The sequence below is a fragment of the Odocoileus virginianus genome, chromosome 9, assembly GCF_023699985.2.
Source record: "Odocoileus virginianus isolate 20LAN1187 ecotype Illinois chromosome 9, Ovbor_1.2, whole genome shotgun sequence".
In the NCBI taxonomy this organism is placed as follows: Eukaryota; Metazoa; Chordata; class Mammalia; order Artiodactyla; family Cervidae; genus Odocoileus; species Odocoileus virginianus.
Window position 1 is genome coordinate 18,804,407 of NC_069682.1, and position 21,332 is coordinate 18,825,738.

The 21,332-nt window shown below is 37.1% G+C and overlaps 1 protein-coding gene across 1 annotated transcript in view; it reads left to right on the top strand.

The window, feature by feature from the left end:
• MALRD1 (MAM and LDL receptor class A domain containing 1) overlaps nucleotides 1-21,332 on the top strand; it is a 518,391-nt gene that overhangs the window by 355,439 nt on the left and 141,620 nt on the right. The gene's annotated exons all lie outside the window — the stretch shown is intronic.

A 21,332-nucleotide genomic window follows, 5' to 3' on the forward strand; every position in this document is an offset into this window, starting at 1 on the left:
AGTTTAAACAAAATGTTAATACCTGGATCCACCCACAAAGATTCTGACAAAATCAGAGTTGTGACCTGGGCAGCAAGGTTTTTAAGAACTCTGCTGAGTCTACTGTGTATCCCAGGTTGAGAAACACTGTCCCATCTTAGGAAGGTCTGTGCATTTTGTGCCCAGCCCACCCGTCCAGCACCTGCTCTTTATTCTTCCAATCAGAGGACAGCTCTGTGGGGAAAACAGTTCTGGTTAACAGCTGTAAATATTCTTTCCTGATATCTATATACTAAGTAATACAGGCCTTCATTCAAAAGTTGAAATAGATAGCCAAGCCTCACCAAGCATTTAAAGACAACCAATGTCAGGAAAGATAAGGATGTTAAAAGAGAACAATTACCCTGGAGGAAGGAGATAACAGTGCAGTAGACATTTGTCATATGTTCTTGTTGTTCTTTAGAAAGATGTTTGTTTACTACTGAGCCTTAAGAGTTGCATCTCACCCAACTTGTCCTGTGCTTGTGATGAAAGCTGCCAATCAGATGCATATGAGTTTGATTTGAAAGCAGACAGCAGTTCTCCTCCTCCATTTATAATGGAGTATAATCATTTCCTGAAAAAGTTGGGAATGTAGATACTCCCATATGTATACATATATATACTTATGCTCCAATAAATATACTTATATCCATATTAACATAAATTTAAAATATGTTTCCTACTGTCTAAATATTTGATTATAATGAAGTATAACTCATCTTTGTGTAATATTGTTATGAAATATGATAGTCCTAATATGGTAGAAATATATACTGACCTATATTTAACATGTAAGCATGTAATTTAATATTCAGGGTTACTTTCAAGTAGTCTAGTGGTAGCGAGGATGTGAGTGTTAATTTAGAAAAAACGAGACTGACCATGGTTTGAAACTGTTGAAGTTGGATTTTGTGTAGATGGGATTTCATTATGCTATTTTTTTATACTTCAGTATCTATTTGAAAGTTCTCAAAGATGTTTAAAAAATATTTCCCACAAAATATGAATATAACTTAAGTGAAAAACCCTGGTAATATGATATCTAGCATGAAATAAGAATTTGATATTCAGAAAGCACCAAAGGAATTATACACAAGGTAGAAATGAAGACATGAATGCAGTAATTGAAATAATCTCATTAGATTTTCAAATGATACTCAAGGTATATGATCTTTTTTACTTTACCCAATTTTAAGATTTAATGATAGCTACAGTATTCAGAATAATGTGGTATTAGCAGAGGTAGAAATACACAAATCAGTAGGATAACATAAAGAATTCAGTAACAGACCAAAAATTAATATGCCCAACAGATTTTTTTTACTAACTTCAGTTCAGTAGAGGCAGGATAGTCTTTTCAACTATTCAAATGATGCCAGAACAAGTGAATATCCTTCGGCCAAAAAAACACAACCTAAACTGCGCATAGTTGATACAAAAAGTAACTCAACGTGTATCAGAGATTTAAGAACCTAGAGCTTGCTGAAGACTTCTTAGACAAAACATGAAAACCATGAAGAGGGGTCTTCACAATAATGCCATAGATTAACACAACAGAAATGACATGGCTTACAATGGCCATACAAAACTAGACACATAGTCATTTGAAAGGCTCTGAGAAGGGTTCAGAGTGAATGCATGATTATTTTTATATCTTTCTGTACAGTATATTTCTTAATGTGAAGTAATACTATCACATGTTGCTTAAAAAAATAAAAGGAAGGAATTCAAAATACCCTGACAAATGGTATAAGTCATTAGTCTGTATACTGGGACTAAGCCAATGGTGACGCTTGTGGAATTCACCTGTACCTGTACCAACACATGCTCATTTCAACCATTAAAATTCTAGTCACTTTACTTGGCAGTGAATCTTCACACAATCTTTTGTAAGATTAAAAATGAGGTTCCTTCTCTAAATGTATTGTTATCATTTAGCTTAATTTAGCTGTGTGTTTGTTTTTTTATTGTGACTGCAATTCAACCTCTAGAAAATCACTGAAGTGTTCCTGAAGCCTCTCTAAGGAGGAATCAGAGGGAAGAACTGGGATTCACCTGGGAAGGTTGCAGTTACTCTGTGCCCCTCACCCCCAGACAAATAAAGAAAAAAATAGATTAAATAAGAGTGTTGGCTGGTTAAAGACACATGACACATTATGTTTCAAAAATATCAGTCATTTCAGTAAAATGGGCTCACTCACACACACATCTTTTTCTCCTTAAATATGAAAGTGTATCATAAGTCAAGCCTGCGTATTTCTTGTAAAGACACATGCTACTCAAGGGTAGAGAAAATGGTGTAGAACGAAGGTGTGTGTGTGAGTCACTCAGTCATATTCGACTCTTTGTGACCCAGTGGACTGTAACCCACCAGGCTTCTCTCTTCATGAAATTCTCCAGGCAACAATACTGGAGTGGGTTGCCAGTTTCTGCTCCAAGGGTATGTGATTTTTAAATATGTACATATTTTAGCTGATCCTTAAACAATACACTGGAATTTATGTATTTTTATATATAATAATGCATACTTTTTGTATTATGTATTATTAAATAATATTATTACATAATACATAACGTTATGTGTTATGGGAATTTGAGGGGATACTCCAAGGGGAGTGAATTACTAACATACCTCTACTACTATTCTTTATCATCATCATCATCACATTAAAGTCTGAGAAGAATGTTAAAGGAAAACATCCATAATTTGTATAATTCTTCAGCCACTACTTTAAAAACACATGTAATCAGGGACTTCTCTGGTGGTCCAGTGGTTAGGGCTTCACCTTCCCATGCAGGGGGTGCAGGTTGGATCCCTCGTTAGGGAGCTAGGATCCCACGTGCCTTGGGGCCAAAAAAAAAAAAAAAACAAAACATAAAACAGAAGTGGTATAGTCACAAATTCAATAAAGGCTTTAAAAATGGTCCACATCAAAAAATCTTAAGAGAAATGCATGTGACTAGATGGAAGAGTTTCTCCACCTGTGTGACAGATAAATAAAATTATATACATTGTGTACATGTGTCAGTCACTCAGTCATGTTCAACATTTTGTGACCCCAGGGACCATAGCACACCAGGCTCGTCTGTCCATGGAATTCTCCAGGCGAGAATGCTGGAGTGGGTTGCCATGCCCTTCTCCAGAGGATCTTCCTGACTGAGGGATTGATCCCAGGTCTCCCACACTGCGGGCAGATTCTTTACCATCTGAGCTATCATACATTGACATGGTGAAAAAAATTTTTTTTCAATTATTCATTCAGCATATTGTTGAGCTCCCCTCTTTTTTTAATTTTTTTGTTAGCTGCTGTTCTAGTTATTTGGAATATATGTTGAATATGTCAAGAAAGGATCTCTGCTGTCATGTGGCTGACATTGTAGCAGAGGAGAACAAAAAAATAAATATCAAGCATTTTAAGTTAAAAGCTTATATGGTGTGTGGGAAGTTAACTGCTAGGAAAAAGAAAAGAAAAGTGGAGCCTTCAACAAAATATCACCCAGGAGCCAGTGGGGAGCAGCGTAGTGTTACAAGTGTGGGGATATACTATAAGTTAAAGACATTTTTGTCTGTAGCCACTAGAATGAGTCTGCCTGCATTACTGTTTCCATAAAGTCTTGTGAATGGATGTTGAATAGTTGTTGTTCTTATCCATTCACGAAAACCCAAAGGATTTTTTTTTTAACAAACAAAATAAGGATAAATTTTAGAGGGATTTAGAGGAAGAAAACTAACATCTGTTAAATGTTTCCTGAGGATCAGAAACAGTAAGAGAATTGCCTCTGTTATCTCATTTCATCCTTTTAATACAGTGAGATGTAGAAGATACTTAATTCTTTAAAAGGTTGAAAAAAACTTGACTAAGTCACAAGGGTAAATGGGCAGGGGGATTGGAACATTGAACTCTCTGACTAAAAGGCTTTCTTTTATAGCCTACACTGTCCAATGTGGTAGCCACTAGCCACATGGAACTATTGAACCCTTGAAATGTGGCTGGTCCAAATGTTAAATACACACTGTTTCAAACATGTCATACAAAAGAAAATAGAATTTAGGAAAATCTCATTAAGAATTTATTGATTATATGTTGCAATGGTAGCATTTGGGAACATTCAGTTAAATAAGTTGTATTACTAAAGATTAACCTATTTCCTTTTACTTTTTAAAATGTGTTGCTACACTGTTGGTGGGAATGCAAATTAGTACAGCCACTATGGAAAACAGTGTGGAGATTCCTTAAAAAGCTGGAAATAGATCTGCCATATGACCCAGCAATACCACTTCTAGGCATACACACTGAGGAAACCAGATCCGAAAGAGACACGTGCACCCCAATGTTCATCGCAGCACTGTTTATAATAGCCAGGTCATGGAAGCAACCTAGATGCCCATCAGCAGACGAATGGATGAGGAAGCTGTGGTACATATACACCATGGAATATTACTCGGCCATCAAAAATAATTCATTTGAATCAGTTCTAATGAGATGGGTGAAACTGGAACCCATTATACAGAGCGAAGTAAGCCAGAAAGATAAAGACCATTACAGTATACTAACACATATATATGGAATTTAGAAAGATGGTAACGATAACCTTATATGCAAAAAAAGAAAAAGAGACTCAGATGTATAGAACAGACTTGTGGACTCTGTGGGAGAAGACGAGGGTGGGATGTTTCAAGAGAACAGCATCGAAACATGTATATCTAGGGTGAAACAGATCACCAGCCCAGGTTGGATGCATGAGACAAGTGCTCAGGACTGGTGCACTGGGAAGACCCAGAGGGATGGGGTGGAGAGGGAGGTGGGAGGGGGGACCGGGATGGGAAATACATGTAAATCCATGGCTAATTCATTTCAATGTATGACAAAAACCACTGCAATGTTGTAAAGTAATTAGCCTCCAACAAATGAAAATAAATGGAAGAAAAAGAAAAAGAAAAAAAAATGTGTTGCTAAAAATTCTAAACCTACATATGGGATTCACTGTTTCTGTTCAGTGTTCTGTTCTATATTACCCTGGACACATAAAGAAGGCTTTCTTGTCTCTCAAATGAAAAGAAAAAAAAAAAAAAACACTTGAATTAACTAAAGAAATACTGAAAAATATCCATCTCTTTGAAGATGGGCAGCCTCTTGTTTTTGAATTCATGTACTTGCCACTAGAAAATGCAAAAATAACCTACTTAACCCTGGTGGCTCAGACAGTAAAGAATCCACCTGTAATGTGGGGGACCTGGGTTCAATCCCTGGGTTGGGAAGATCCCCTGGAGGAGGGCATGGCAAACCACTCCAGTTTTCTTGGCTGGAGAATCCCCGGGACAGTGGAAACTGCAGGCTACAGTCCATGAGATCGCAGAGAGTCAGGCACAACTGAGTGACTAAGTATAGCACAGCACAACTTTGCTTTATGCAAAGGTACTTTGAAAAAAAAAAAAGAACATATAAAAAGTAAAGTGGGGTGATTATAATCTTATCTGATATGTTATCTTTATAATATTGTATTGTATATATTACATCCTAATACTTAATCCTTAGCATGCAGTTTTCTTATGGTATCAGCAATTTTTATGTCTAAAAATACCACTTTCTGAATTATTGCCCAACTATTATGGCTCCTCATTCCATAATTTTCAAAGAGAAGAATCAGTCTTCCTTTATTTCCATATTTTCTTTCATTTGTCTTTTATATATTTTTCTTTTTCTAATATGTAGTTAAAGTTCGAAGTTGATATTTTATTGATTTTTTTAAAGTATAGATTTGGAAAATACCAATTAGACAATAGTTATTACTGTATGATAACATCTGTATGATGACAGGTTGTGTGTTGGTATTTTTTCTCATTTTCTCCTATTTGTACCTCCTTCTGCCCTCTTTACTTCTCTTCTATGATGCCATCAAACACATAGCATCAGGTATAAGGAGATTTTATCAAGAATAATGGTATAGACTATTAGGATAAAATTAGTCATATTAAATAGCATAACATTTTTCTGATTTTCTTATACCTTTTGGTAACCTTTAATATCATCTCATAAATGTAATTTGGCTCTGGTATTTAATAAATAATGTATTAATTCAGTAACTAAGTAAATACTCTAGAATGATAGAGTACTAAATGATCTACATATACATAGAGTATATGTACAGATGGAGAGAGGTTTTGTATAGTACAGATGAAGAGAGGTTTCCTATTGTTATCATTTATTTATTTTTACTACTAAAACTTGAAAATTGTATTTAACTAAGGGCTTCCCTTGTAGCTCAGTCGGGAAAGGATCTGCCTGCAGTGCAGGAGACCTGGGTTTGACCCCTGGGTTGGGAAGATCCCCTGGAGAAGCAAATAGCAACCCACTCCAGTATCCTTGCCTGGAAAATCTCGTGGACAGAGGAGCCTGGTGGGCTGGAGTCCATGGGGTTGCAAAGAGTTGGGCGTGACTGAGCGACTAACACTTACTTACTTACTTACTTATATGTAACTAAATAGAACAAGCCTGGTTATCAAAAATTGTGACTGTGTAACTGGTGGTCACTGAATGCCAATCACCAGGTCCCTGGTTTCTTTTCTAATCCTCATAATACCTGAGGCTTTTACAGCAGAAGAAATGGATGCACAGAGAGAATAAATAACTTGCCTCCAGCCACACAGAAGACACTTGTTGAATCCAGCATTGAAACTCATATCTCTCTAAAGCAAAAGCCTGCATGTGTAACCCTCAATCTCTTCAGCTTAACATGACATTCTCAAAGCTTACAAATGTAAAATGTGATGGTCATGTTTGAATACTTAGTAGTTTCTCTTCTAAAACACAAAAATGTTGGGAGATGGCATTTTTATCCATGTCAAGGAGCTCAAAACAAACAAGTGTTTTATTTCTATATTTCCTGTTCACTTTAGTTGCCATTTGGTTATCACAGTTCAGTCTCATTTCTACTTTCTCTTTTTCTCCAGTTACTTGTTGGAGTTACAAATATTCCATTCCAAATATATAACTATGTGAAGGGGGGGCGGGGTGGAAAGAGAGGCTGTTTTGGCTGATAAATCTCAGGATATATCCTGCAGATTTCATTTTCTCGTTGCAAAAAGGCAATGGATGACAGCCTTCATTTGTTTGTTAAGCAGAATTAGAAAAAGGCACTTCTGTTTATGACTTACCTTCATGAAGTGAGAAAACAAGGACAGTTTCCTTCATGATGTGAGTGGTTAGGCCAGGGTTGTTTCTGTTCTCCTTATTTTACTGAGACAGAAGATAAACTTAGTGATGTTTAGATAGCAGAAACAAGCCCAGATCATCTACAGTTCCTCTGTGTTTCTTCAAAAAGTCTCATGATCCCACAGTGATTTCTATTTTGTTGGCAAAAAGTAATGCTTGTATCAAACTTGAACCCCTTCCAATATTCATGTCTACCATTTGAATCAATAAGCCACCCAGTTTATATCACATTTTTCTGCCTCCCAGGAGAAACAAAATCTTTATTTCTGTTTTTCTTTTCTTCGTTTTGTCTGTGTTCACTTAAAATACTTCTAAGGATACTTAAATGTTTCAAGTAAGACTCAAAGATATGCTTTCTCTTTTTGAAATGCCAAGTGGTATCATCCGTGAGAGGTAGTGTAAAGTGAAAGGCATGTGAAGGAAGCAGTGCTTTTAGAATCCTGTAGGGCAAGATTAAAGCCTGAATAAATACTCTGAAAATCTTTCAGGTTATTTATCATTTTCCAAGTGTCCAAGAATCAAGAGTTTCTCTAAAAGGAATGTACTAAATGTTTATTTACTTATGACTTAGTTCTCAGTGAAATAATGAACCATTCAACTTATCCCTTCCTGTCTTTTCAGAACCTTGCCTCTTTGTATTTAGTTCATTTTGTGTGTGTCCTTAAATTGCCTCTTATCACCGCTTTTTAACTTTAGGCATCACAATTCTTTCTTACCTTAAAAAACAATGAATTACCTAACTACAAAATCTTAACTTTGTTTCTCATCTAAGTATTATTGTTTTTAATTATTTTTTACCTCGAATTAACATTTCCCACACATTGTGGAACATGTATGGATATAAGAGTTGGACCGTGAAGGCTGAGCTGGGAAGAATTGATGTTTTGAACTGTGGTGTTGGACAAGACTCTTGAGAGTCCCTTGGCCTGCAAGTAGATCAAACCAGTCAATCCTAAAAGAAATCAACGCTGAATATTCGCTGGAAGGACTGATGCTGAAGTTGAAACTCCAATACTTTGGCCACTTGTTGAGAAGAGGTGACTCATTGGAAAAGACTCATGCTGGGCAAGATAGAAAGAAGGAGAAGGGGACAACAGAGGATGAGCTGGTTGGATGGCATCACTGACTAATTGAATATGAGTTGGAGCAAGCTCCGGGAGATGGTGAAGGACAGGGAAGCCTGGCGTGCTGCAGTCATGGGGTCACAAAGAGTTGGACACAACTGAGAAACTGAACAGCAACACATTGTTTGTTTCCTCTACTTCAATACACACATCATCTTTGGTTTCCTGAAATCTGTCTTCTATAGTCCCCCCAAAAATATTTTTTCTTGGAACTTACTTCCCTAGTTGTCCAGTATTTAAGACTCTGCCCTTCCAATGCAGGGGGTGCAGTTTCAATCCCTGGTTGGGTAACTAAGAGTCCACATGTACCATTGTGCAACCAAAATATATACATATATTTCTTAATGGTATAATTATTGGTCACTGACACTCGGTCACTGACCTGAAACTGTAGAGATAATTGTTCATCAAATACATTCCTGACCTTCATGAAGCATGTATTCTGTCTTTGAGGACTTCATTAATTTCATAATTATAATGATTCTTCTAATGCTGCATTTGACACTGCTGATCAATCCACTTGTTGTTCCCAGATGGCACTAATGGGAAAGAACCCACCTGCCAATGCAGAAGACTCAAGAGACGTGGGTTTGATCTCTGGGTCAGGAAGATCCCCTGGAGAAGGGCATGGCCACCCACTCCAGTCTTCTTCCTTGGAGAATCTCATGGACAGAAGAGCCTGGTGCGCTGCAGTCCATGGGGTTGCAAAGAGGTGGACACAACTGAAGTGACTTAGCACGCACTCATGAACAATCCACACCTTCTTAAAGTGTTCATCTGTGTTTTCAGTATAGTGTATGTGATTTTTCCCATTCGTGTTATATTTGTCTTTTATGCTTTTTCCTTCTCCTTTTAGGACCTATTTGTGCATCTCAACCAATATTCTGACTTTTACCTTTTTATATCTTTTCCTACACATTGTGCTTGAATTTTTATTCTCTCAGCACTCAAAATTTGCTCATTCCCCCATGTATGTAGCCCTTATTTCTACATCCTCAACCCTTATTTTTAGTTGCCAGTATCTGCAACTTCATATTCAAACTCATACTTACCTTCCTTTAGGAAAGAATTTCCTAATCCTGATCTTACTATTTTTGTTATTAAAATTATCATTTTTAACACTATTATCATTATTAACAGTATTAACCAATTCTCTCTGAATTTCAATCTGTTACTTCTTCATTCTCAACTCATATGCTTTTCTTTCATTGCATCTGCACCTCCACATCTTAGTAATTCCTGGACAGTTGCACATGTCCAGTCAACTCATCTCTGTGTAAGTATTCTCCTAAACCAGGCCACTCTTCACATGGATGCAGGGTTAATATTCCTAAATGATGACACCAAATCAGAGGCTCTTTACTACCTTTTAATTTGGTTTTCAGGGCTTCCTATGTTCTTCCTCAAAGTGCAGTTTTGATTTCATCTCTTATTCTGCAAACTCTGTGTGCTTGTTCCTCGAATATGCTTTGGGTATTACAAATGTCAACATTTTGGCCATGTCATTGTTTTAGTACGAGTTGTAATTTTGTGTCAGTGGTGAACAGAATGAATTGCTTTGAAAGAATCAAGGTAAACAGCTAGATAGTGTCAGGTTTTTGTTTACCTGGCTAGGTTTGTTTACTGCTGACTAGAGCTGTGGGTGTCAGAAGGTGAAGTTTCCTCTGGCATCCTGGTTTTGTCTCCCTTGTATTTTGGAGGTCCAAACTTCTGAAATAAGGTCTGAGAGATGACACTCTTTCCCTACAGTTCCCTGTTATTATGTAGGAGCCCTAGTGATGTGATGATGGGATGGAAAGGTGCCAGGTGTCAGGTCAGGGAAATGGAATCATTCTTCAACCTTGTGATTTGATCTCAGTGTACTAGTGAGTCTGTGTCCTTTCACTGTAACTTTCATAAGTACTTTTCACTTCTTACTCTACCCCACCCCAGAAACCTTAGGGGAGATAGGAAATCATTAAGAAAAATAGGCACACTTTCAGATGGCTACTTTTTCCTCTCTCCTGTAAGAAGTAGAAGGGATTTTTTTTCTACTCTTCACCACGAGAACTTGGTAGGGCTCCTACCAAGTAATATTATAGGGGTGCCCCCAAAGACTGATCCCTTGGATTTCATATCCCTCAAGTTTTTCCACATTGAACCTCCAGCAGTTTTTTAATTACAATTTACCTTGTCCTTGCCTAGTACAGCTGTTGTTTAGTCGCTTAGTCATGTCTGGCTGGCTCTTTTGTGACCCCATGAACTGTAGCCCACCAGACTCTTCTGTCCATAGGATTTCCCAGGGAATACTGGAGTGGGTTGCCATTTCATTCTCCAGAGTATCTTTCCCACCCAGAGATTGAACCCACATCTCCTGCATTGAGCCACCTGGAAAGCCAAATGCTGACTGCAGTCATAGTTCCTTTTCCCAGGTTTTTGCTAAGTTTTACTCTCTATATATGCCCATCAATTTGGGGGAAGCAATTTCCCCTGTGATCTCTCTTCTTGGAGGATCTAAGAAGAGTTTTTGAGTTTTGGTTGTTGGGAAGATGAAACCAATGCTTTCCAAGCTCCTTACAAGCTGGACTGGAAACCAGAAATCTTCCACCACATTTGTTTTCTTTTTTTAAAAAATGATCTTTTCCCATTCCCGTACAACCTCCTTTGCCTATGACATCTCTACTATATACTTTGGTGGTGGTGGTGCTGGTTTAGTCACTAAGTCATGTCCGACTCTTGTGACCTCATGGACTGTAGCCTGCCAGGCTAGCCTCTGTCCATGGGATTCTCCAGGGAAGAATACTGGAGTGGGTTTCTATTTCCTTCTCCAGGGGATCTTCCTGACTGAGGAATCGAATCCTGGTCTCCTCTATTGCAGACAAATTCTTTATCGACTGAGCTACAAGGGAAATACTCATAAATATTCTTTAATAGTCTAATATAATGAATCATTGGAAAAGACCATGATACTAGGAAAGAGTGAAGGCAGGAGGAGAAGAGGATGACAGATGATGAGATGATTGGATGGCATCACCAATTGAATGGACCTGAGTTTGACCAGACTCTGAAAGACAATGAAGGACAGGGAAGCCTGGCATGCTGCAGTCCAAGGGGTCACAAAAAGATGGACTGAATAACAAGATAATGAATCATCTTTTATGGTCTCTTTCTGTATCCACCAATTTTAAGACATCTGTTATCTGTTGAAGTACATAGCAGTTACTATCTATACTGATATTTGGTATTATATGCTCATGTGTAGGGTCTCATTCAATCTTTACCACAACCCCTTGAGGCTAAAGTACCTACTGTAATTATCTCTTATGGCTTTTGAGTCCTGGAGAGTTTTAATAGGCTGCCCAAGTTCACATACCTAATAAGTGGAAAAGTCAGAATTTGAATCAAGACCTCAAGCACCTGCAGGCTTAACTAGTAGACAGTCCAGCCCAGATTCTGCTCCTTATTTATTTATTAAAATAATATAATAATACTGTTTTCTATCTCTATAAAGATAAATATTCTTCCATTCTTATTTGCTTCCCATACTCTTTCAGGCAATAGGTCAAACAAAATCATCTCTTACCATATATCTCCTACCTAAAGAAAAGTGTTTATAATTTAATTAGTTTCCTTTGAAATCTTAATTTGGCAAATGAAACCATGTTACAGAAATACTATTAAGCCAATACATGTTTCCAAAGGCATTTTGATAAGAAAAAGCACTGAAGACATAATTCAGGGTGCTTCTGGTATGAGGATTAAGAAACTCTGAGTCCTTTGAAATTTCTAGACTTATAGGAAGTACCAGCCAGTTCCATTCATACATCATCTTCATGTGATTGAGACATTTTTTGCTGCTGAGCAAATTAGAAACTTCAAAAGTTGAATCTACCCTGTGTCAGCATGTCACAACTAGAAGCTTCATTTTTATATCAGAGAACCACATCCTGAGGGGGAAAGTTTATAGCACCCAATTTGGTAATAGAGAATAGTGCTGAAATGAGACATTCTGCTGGAAAGTGGATTTTTAAAAAATAGATAATAATGACTCTCAAGAGAATAACGCCTAAAGAATAAACTGTTGGAAAAGGTGAAAATGAAGAAATGTCAAATATATTCAGTGCATAGCTCTTCAGGAAGGGATGCAGTGACGATGTCTATCAAATACTATGAGCAGATTTCACTTGACTTGAGAGGCGCCATATCTGTGGTTGCCATTTTGACACCTTTGAGGACACTTTTGTTCTCTCTCTGAATATGTTTCTATTTAACAGGCTTTAAAACTTGCAGATGCAAATAGCTAGCACCTTGAACATCTTGTGTGGGGAGGGAACGAAAGTACATAAAAAGATTGAGGGCATTTCAACTGATAGTCCTATGTACCCTTCTATTTTAGAGTGAGAGACAGGTAGAAGTTATAGAGGATATGGAGCCAAACAAAGTAAGTCTGACTCTGAGGAAGGGAGAATTTGCTATCTTGAAAGAGAGACATATTGCATTTAAAAAAGAAAAAAAATTAGCCTATTTTATGAACAAGAAAAAAAAGATGAAAATTGCCTACAATTTAAAGCAGGGAGTGAATTCAGAACACTTGAAGTAAGAAATTGTCTTTTATGATTTGACCCTAGTGCAAATGAGTATCATTCTGCCAAGGGCATTGGAGCCTTAAAAATGCAGCTTTTTAAAAAAAGTATTACCTGTCTACTTTAAATAGACATGTCAAATATATTACCTTATGGCATAATAACTCAATAAAACATTTAAAAAAACTCAAAATTGTAGCTAATAACATCTACAAGACAAATTAGAATCTTTACTCTCTGCAGACATCAAAGTTTAAAAAGAAGGTTCATGAAGCATGGTGATGGATTCTGAATATGGCTAGTATATTTTGGCCTCTAATGTCAAGAAACGATAATGATTTGAACAAAATACACTTTGATGATGAATTTACCCTATTTGACACTAAGGCAGTTTTTGAAAACATGTGCGACTCTTTAAAGTTTTTAAGGTAAAGAATTTAACATTAATGAGAAATTTATGTCCAGTTCTTATAGTTAAGATGTGAAATATAAAAGCTATACCCTAAGAATCTTAAGAATTTGTAATCTTTAGCCTGGTACAAGCAAAATTGAAATGTTAAACTGAAAAGGTACAGAAAATATCAGGAGGCATAGCATCTGAGGAGAGGTAAAATTCAGGTAATATTTAATGAATGCCCATGTTCTAGAGTATTACATGTAGTCATGCTTTAGATTTTACAAACTTAATTGGATCCATTCTGATCTATTATATCAGTTAAGTAGCTTTTTAAATGCCCAGTAGAAAGTTATAAAATAGTTCAAAACCAAATTGATGAACAAAACAGTCCCCTTCTGTGGAAATCTGTCCCATGAATGAATGCTTGATCATGCCACACAGTTACATGTAAATAATGCTGGTTTAATGATTTACTGTTAAATTCTCACTATGTTGTGGTAATTGGAGCTTTTCAGCTTTATTTTCTGCTTTAACAAGTTCTGAACTTTGTGAAGGAGGCTGGATTGACCTCCCCAAGGATTTTGCGAGATATAAATAGGTAGTTCTCAATGAAGCAACTGAAAGTTTATAAATGTATGAAAGCATGTCTAGTCTGAGCTTGCTAGATAAAGAACAAGTCTATTTCTGAAAGTATAATTCAATGTAACATTTTATAATTTTGTGATAGAGTACCTAGTTCCCAGAGAATTTATACATTTCTATTAATAATTTAAAGAGGCTTAGCAACTTTCACCTTTATGATTCACTAGGAAAAATAAAAAACATGACATTGCAACAAGTCTATTTCACTTGCAAAGTCAAACTTAGATATGCTTGAGTTCCAGAATTTAAAATCCCCAAAACCAAATTTGCAATGGTGGCTTCTAAATTGCCATGCACAGTTTTGCAATCTTAAATTTTTAAATGGATAAAATTTTACATTTACAGTCACAAATACATCACACAGGAATAGACTTTCTGATTTCTGTGTTTGATTGGGGGATCTGGTAAGACCAAAATTGAATATGCAAATCAGAAGAGGTGAGGCGGAGTGTGTTCTGAAAGCTCACCCAGAGTCCACTAACTAATAATTGGAATTGCTACCTTTGATGTTGAGTCTTATGTGACATTGTTTGTCTTGTACTGAAATAATATATACAGCAGTGGCATGCTGGATTATCATCATCCCTAGTGAATTAGTTTTGTTTTTTTCCTTTTAACGAGTTCCATGATATAATGTCAGATTGTCCTACATTCTTTTCAGTGATATTGTATCTTTGCTAAGCTGCTTTTCAGTAGTTGCTGTAAGAAAAAGTTAAGACCTGGGAAAATACATGTGGAACGAGGAGTGAAGGTGATTTTGTTCAATCTGATTTCGAGGTTTGAGAACAAGTGCAGTGCTCAGTGGAGGCACACTCGGATAGAACATAATTGTGGCTATTTAAGAATGAGACAAATTTTTTTAAGTTGTATGTTTTAGTTTTCAAGTGCCTGTAATATTGTTAGATACCAATAAATACTAAGTGGTTTGCACTGAAGTACTTAATGAACAAAATTGAGATGTAACTTCTCACTTGAGGTGCCGTGAAAAAAGGTATTGAGACACTAAGGATGCTGTAGTCTAAGTCACTCTAGAAGCGTGTAGGCAAAGACCAAGAATGGAGAACTTGGTTAGAATGAACTCAGGTTTCTGGACAAGCTTAAAACTTACATTTTAAACTACATACTATGTGATTAAAGCTATTCAAGGGAAACATCTGAATTAGTGACATTTCAGTGTATTTTTGTAGTTAGAAGAATAATTTACTGAAATGCAAGGTTTTAAGTGAGAGTTCCCAACTTTGTAGAACAGATTAAATTCATGTCAATGAACACAAATGCTTTTTGCCCCACTGCCCTAAATATTTAATCTTCAGCATCATGTTAGCATCAAATCGTGGAAAGAAATATATTTGATGTCTGAGTTGAACGTAATTTGCTTTTGTGAGATGGAAGTTCATCAATCTCAATATGCATATCGTGCTGTTTAAGAGCTGAGCTATGAAACATGGGAGAGTTTTATAAAGGGGTTGTGTGGCTGTGCTTAGTCGCTCAGTTGTGTCTGACTCTCTGCGACCCCGTGGACTGTAGCCTGCCAAACATCTCTGTCCATGGGGCTTCTTCAGGCAAGAATACTGGAGTGGCTGGCCATGCCTTCCTCCAGGGGATCTTCCCAACACAGGGATTGAACCTAGATCTCCTGCATTGCAGGTGGATTCTTTGCCATCTGAGCCATCAGGGAAGCCCATATTGTTGAATTAGGTTTGCTAATATTTTGTTGAGGATGCTTGCATCTATGTTCATCAGTGATCTTGACATTTAATTTTCTTTTTTTGTGGTGTCTTTGCCTGGCTTTGGTACCAGGATTATGGTGGCCTCACAGAATGAGACTGGGAATGTTCCTTCCTCTGCAATTTTTTTTTAAAATAGTTTCAGAAGGACCCGTGTTAACACTTCTCTAAATGTTTGATCAAATTTGTCTGTGAAGCCATCTGGTCCTGGAATTTCATTTGTTGGGAGTTTTAAAATCAGTTTCTATTTTAGTACTTGCAATTGATCTGTTCATATCTTCTGCTTCTTCCTGGTTCAGTCTTGGGAGATTGTACCTTTCAAAGAATTTGTCCATTTTATTGGTATGTAGGTGCTTAATAGTAGTGTTTTATGGGTGTTTATTTCAGCGGTGTCCACTGTAATTTGTCATTTGTCCTTTTTCATTTCTAATTTTACTGACTTGAGCTCTCTTCCATTTTTTCTTGATAAAGGTTTATCAATTTTATTTTTTTAAGGTTTTAGTTTCATTAATCTTTTCTATTGTTTTCTTCATCTGTTTTTCATTTATTTCTGCTCAGATCTTTAAGATTTCTTTCCTTCTGCCAGCTTTGGATTTTGTTATCTCTTCTTCAGTTCCTTCAGGTGTAAGGTTGGGTTGTTTGAGGTTTTTCTTTTTCCTAAGGTAAGTTACTATAAAACTCCCTGTTAGAACCACTTCTGCATCCCATGGGTTTTCGATCATCATACTTCTGTTCCTCTTTATTATATATATCATATATATTATATATATATATGTTTTATATATATAGTATATATATCATATATATTATATATATGTTTTATATATATTATATATATCATATATATTATATATATATGTTTTATATATATATATTATATATATCATACTTATTTCCTCTTTATTTTTCTCAGTGATCCACTGGTTGTTTAGTAGCACATTGTTTAGCCTCCACATGTGTTGTTTTGCGTTTTTTTTTAACAGCTTTTTTTCCCCCCTTCATTTCTAATCTCATAGTATTGTGGTGAGAAAATATGCTTGATATGATTTCAATTTTCTTGAATTTAAGAATTTTTAAATTTTAAATTTGCTCACTTTGTGACCCAGCATGTGATCAGTCCTGGGAAATGTTCCCTGTATCTTAAAAATGTGTTTTCTCCTGCTGTCAGATGGAATGTTCTATAAATATCAAGTCTATCTGCTTATAATGGGTGTATTAAGGCCTGTGTTTCCTCTTGATTTTCTGTCTAGATGATCTGTCCATTGATGAAATTGGGGTTTAAGGTCCCCCACTATTCCTGTGTTACTGTCAGTTTCTCCTTTAATGCATATTAACATTTGCCTTGTATATTGAGGTGCTCATATGCTGGGGGCATATATATTTACGAGAGTTATACCTTCTTAGACTGATCCCTGATCATTATGTAGTGTCCTTCTTTGTCTCTTATAATAGTCATTAAACTCTATTTTGTCTTAGTATTCTACTGCAGCTTTCTTCTGAATTCCACTTGCATGGAATATGTTTTTCCATCCTCTCACTTTCAGTCCTTTGCTTCCCTAGATCTGGAGTGGGAGGTCTCATAGACAGCATATGCACAGGTCTTGCTTTTTTATCCATTAACCAGTATATGCCCTTTGCTTTAAACATTTAATCTGTTTACATTTAAGGTTAAGTATTGATAGAAACATATATATCACCATTTTCTTAATTGTTTTGGGTGTTAGGGAAGTTTTCAACTATTGATAATCTTTAATTCCTTTACCATTTTTATTACCTCTGTTTGAACTTGGGGCCTAGCAGACTGGAAAGGCCTGTTTCATTGTTTCTTCTTTCAGGGGAGTTCTCCTATAGTTTTAATTGGAAATCGTTCCTCCACTTTTACCTTTTCTCAAATTTCTCTGTCTGTAAATTCAGGAGAAACAGTCACTGTGGTCCTGAAGGGCTGTGTTTATGTGCGACCATCCCTGTGCAGACTGCGTGAGTCCCACATTTTGGGTGCAAGCTCTGTTGGCAAGACACGACAGGCATGCATCCCAAAGGCTGTGCTGGCCGTCATGCTTTTGATGGGGGTGTGGCTGGTGTTGTGGTGACAAGAGCCTTGTCTGGAAGTTGTGTCAGACCTCTTTGCTGTTCGGCTGTCACAGACCTGTCAGGGATGGGGTCTGCTTCCCGGTTGTTTGAGTAGAGGTCCTGAGGGTCGGGTTGATAAGGGTCTGTTGCTCGTGTGTGTGTTCTGTCCCTAAGAAGGTGAGCACTAGTGCAAGTGAGGCCTGTGTGGTCACAGAGAACCTATGCACTGAGTGACCACGCAGGGGTCCTCGGTTCTACCCAGAAGCAGCCCAAATGCTGCACCCCTTTCTCCATTTTGTTCTTACAAGACTCAATGCCAGGCTGCGGTGGCGGTGGGGATTGAGGTGGTTGTGCTGCCTCCTAGAAACTGGGCTGCCTATATGGCAGGACTCTCCCAGGACCTGTCTGCTCGGATCCAGCTCCAAGCTGTGGTGTGAGGTAGGCGGGACTGGAATACTCCATTTGGAAAGGGGTCCCAGCATGCTTCACCCTAGGGGCTGTCTGCAGAGTACATGGCATTCTGTGATACAGCCCACCATGCAGTGTGTTCACCAACAAAGCGGCTGCTGCTGGACCCACCCCGTACTTAAAACACTGATGTTACATACCAGCCACACCCACACCACGTGCTCACTCACAAAGCCTGCAACCAGAGTTGCTCCCCGCTGTGAGCATGCCTACAAGGAGGCTCCTACGACAGAGCCACACCACCTCAGGAATGAGCTAACAGTGGCAGCCCAGACAGTTAGCATTAATTTACCTTATTTGGAACTCAGTCAAGGCTATTTCTTTATATCCACTATGTTTTCAATAGTCTTAACTATATAAAAGAGTAATTATTTAAGCTAATTATAAGTCATCAAGGGTGTAAAATGTAATTAGATGAGGGAAAGCTTCAATGTTCTTGTTTAATCAAAATAGCATAGAGTTAAAGAATTCATGTTCTTAATGAATAAGTCATAGTTCTTAGTAGGTTTGACAGATGAAGTGTAGGTATATCTTGGTTGTTCATGCCACATATATGTCTTCATTTTCCAAATAAGAAAATAAGCAAGTGACATCCTTGCAATGAAATGTGAAAGAAAACTGTTTCGTTGTTGAATTAAAATAGTGTGTACAACTTTCCTAATCCAGTACTTGCTAGCACATAAAATAAATTTCATAGAACATTGAAGATAGAAGACCATTCACAGATGTAATAGGGAAGCATTTCAAATTATTTCCACTACCACTCTTTTTTAAACAGATGCTTTATTTACTGATTTGGCTGTATCAGGTCTTAGTCATGGCATGCAGAATCTTAGTTCCCTGACCAGGGATCAAACCTAGTCCCCTGGCTTGAAAGTCCATTTCTTAACCACTGGACCATCAGGGAATTCCTGCCACTCTTTTGTATTGAGGAGAATCTTGCTGCAATAACTCATACTTCATGTTTCTTGGTTATTTTTCTTGGATAATATTTTTTTCTTTATTTTGCCAGACATTATAAGGGTCCTTAATGAAGAGAAATACTTTTAGAAAGGAATAGTTTTGTTTTGTTTTGTTTTTAATATATACAAGTCAGTTTCACTTTCTCATCTGGCATGTAAGTCATTTGGAAGTCATTATTCCTATCCTCATAACAAGACAAAAAGCTGAATACACTAAAAATCAACAGTTCTTTTAGATCTGTTAGAGAATTGATGTCAAATGCAAACCACTGCCTCTAAATTGGAGACCAAGAGGAGAAACAGAATCACAGCTTCCTGGAGCAGAAGCTCAAGAGCAGAAACCTCTGCAGGAATCAGAACTGGGGGAGGAAGTTGTAACTCCTAACTGATGCAGTGCTCTAGGCTCAGCGCGCACTGGGCTTCCCAGGTGTCTCAGTGGTAAAGAATCTGCCTACCAATGTAGGGGACGCAGTTTCGATTTCTGGGTCAGGAAGATCCCTTGGAGCAGGAGATAGCAATCCACTCCAGTATTCTTGCCTAGGAAATCCTATGGACAGAGGAGCCTAGCGGGCTACAGTTCACAGAGTTGCAAGAGTTGGAGATGACTTGGCAACTACGCAGCAACAACGTGAACCTATTTGAGAGATTAAGGAATCCTGGGGGAGATTCAGTGTTACAGGTCCTCACACTTCTTTACGTTTTAACTTCAGGAGCCCTACCATTTCTCACAATAAAGATCAGAGAAAACTCCTCTCTGCCTTGAGCTGGTGAAGGAGAAAAGTCACCATTTATCCAGAGCAGTCTGTTCTCTCTAACAAGACCTGCCCTCAATAGAGAACACGAATAAGTATTACCTATTACAGTAGCTAAAATCCAAGTCACTGATAACCCCAAATGCAGATAAGAATGAGAAGAAATGGGAACTCTCATTCTTTGCTGGTGAGACTGCCAACTTTAGAACATAGATGGTCAATTTCATACAAAGCTAAACCTAGTCTTACTGTGAGATCCAGCTGTTGTGTACCTTGGTGTACTTACAAATGAGTTGAGAACTTCTGTCCACATAACAACTTACACAACTAATGCTTATAAAAACTGTATTCACATTTGCTAAAGCTGAGAAGAAACCAGGATGTCCTTCGTAGGCTAATAGATACAGAAACTGTGGTGCATCCATATAAGGAAATGTTACCCAGTGATAATAATAAATGAGCTATCAAGTCACAAAAAGAAACAGAAGAACCTTAAATGGTACATATTGCTAATTAAAAGAAGCTAATCTAAAAAGACTATGTACTGTATGATTCCAATTATATGACATTCTGGAAAAGGCATACTGTTAACTCACAATTTATGATTTACACACGTATTTCTCAGTAAAAATACTGAGAAAGTCACAAGAAAAAATACTTGTAACTAAAGAATATTTTAATAGACTTCGTTTAGAACTATAAATAAATAATTAACCTGAGGAAGCTTTTATATATGTATAAATACATATATATATATGCATTTCATTCTCCCCTAGTAAAAGCCGCAGAGGGAGTAGTAACCATGATGCATTTTGATGATATCTTCAGAAAAAGAAAATCCAATTGTGTTTAAATTGAGAGATCGTTCACATACTAATGTAGCTGAGAAGTTATCTATTGTTCAGAAAAATAACAAGGTAAATTTCAGAATTACATTTCACTTTGCAGTTCTCACCTGCCATTCACTGCTACTTTGGTCAGTATGAGAATTGGAACAACCAAAAATAACATACAGTATCAATCAGTCCCAACACCCTCCATACCTGTTCTACATGCAGCATACAAAATATTTTATTTGCTTGAAACTGACAGACAAGTTTGAGAAATGTAGGAGAAAAAGAACACACTTTCAGAGTCAACGAAATGTTTGATCATCTTTATGTGCAAGTCACATACCAAGGTGAATTTTGTGAATTGCATGATCATGGTGACACTCTTTTTAATGTTGGTTTAAAGAAGTCAATATTGTTGATATATAATTGACAGAAAGTGAATTGTGTTTAGTTTTCTCTGTGCATGCGTGTGTGTGTTTGGGGAAAACAAATTCACACATGATTTAAATATATTCCACCTCATGCTGCAAAATATATCATTTCACTAAATAAAAATTGTT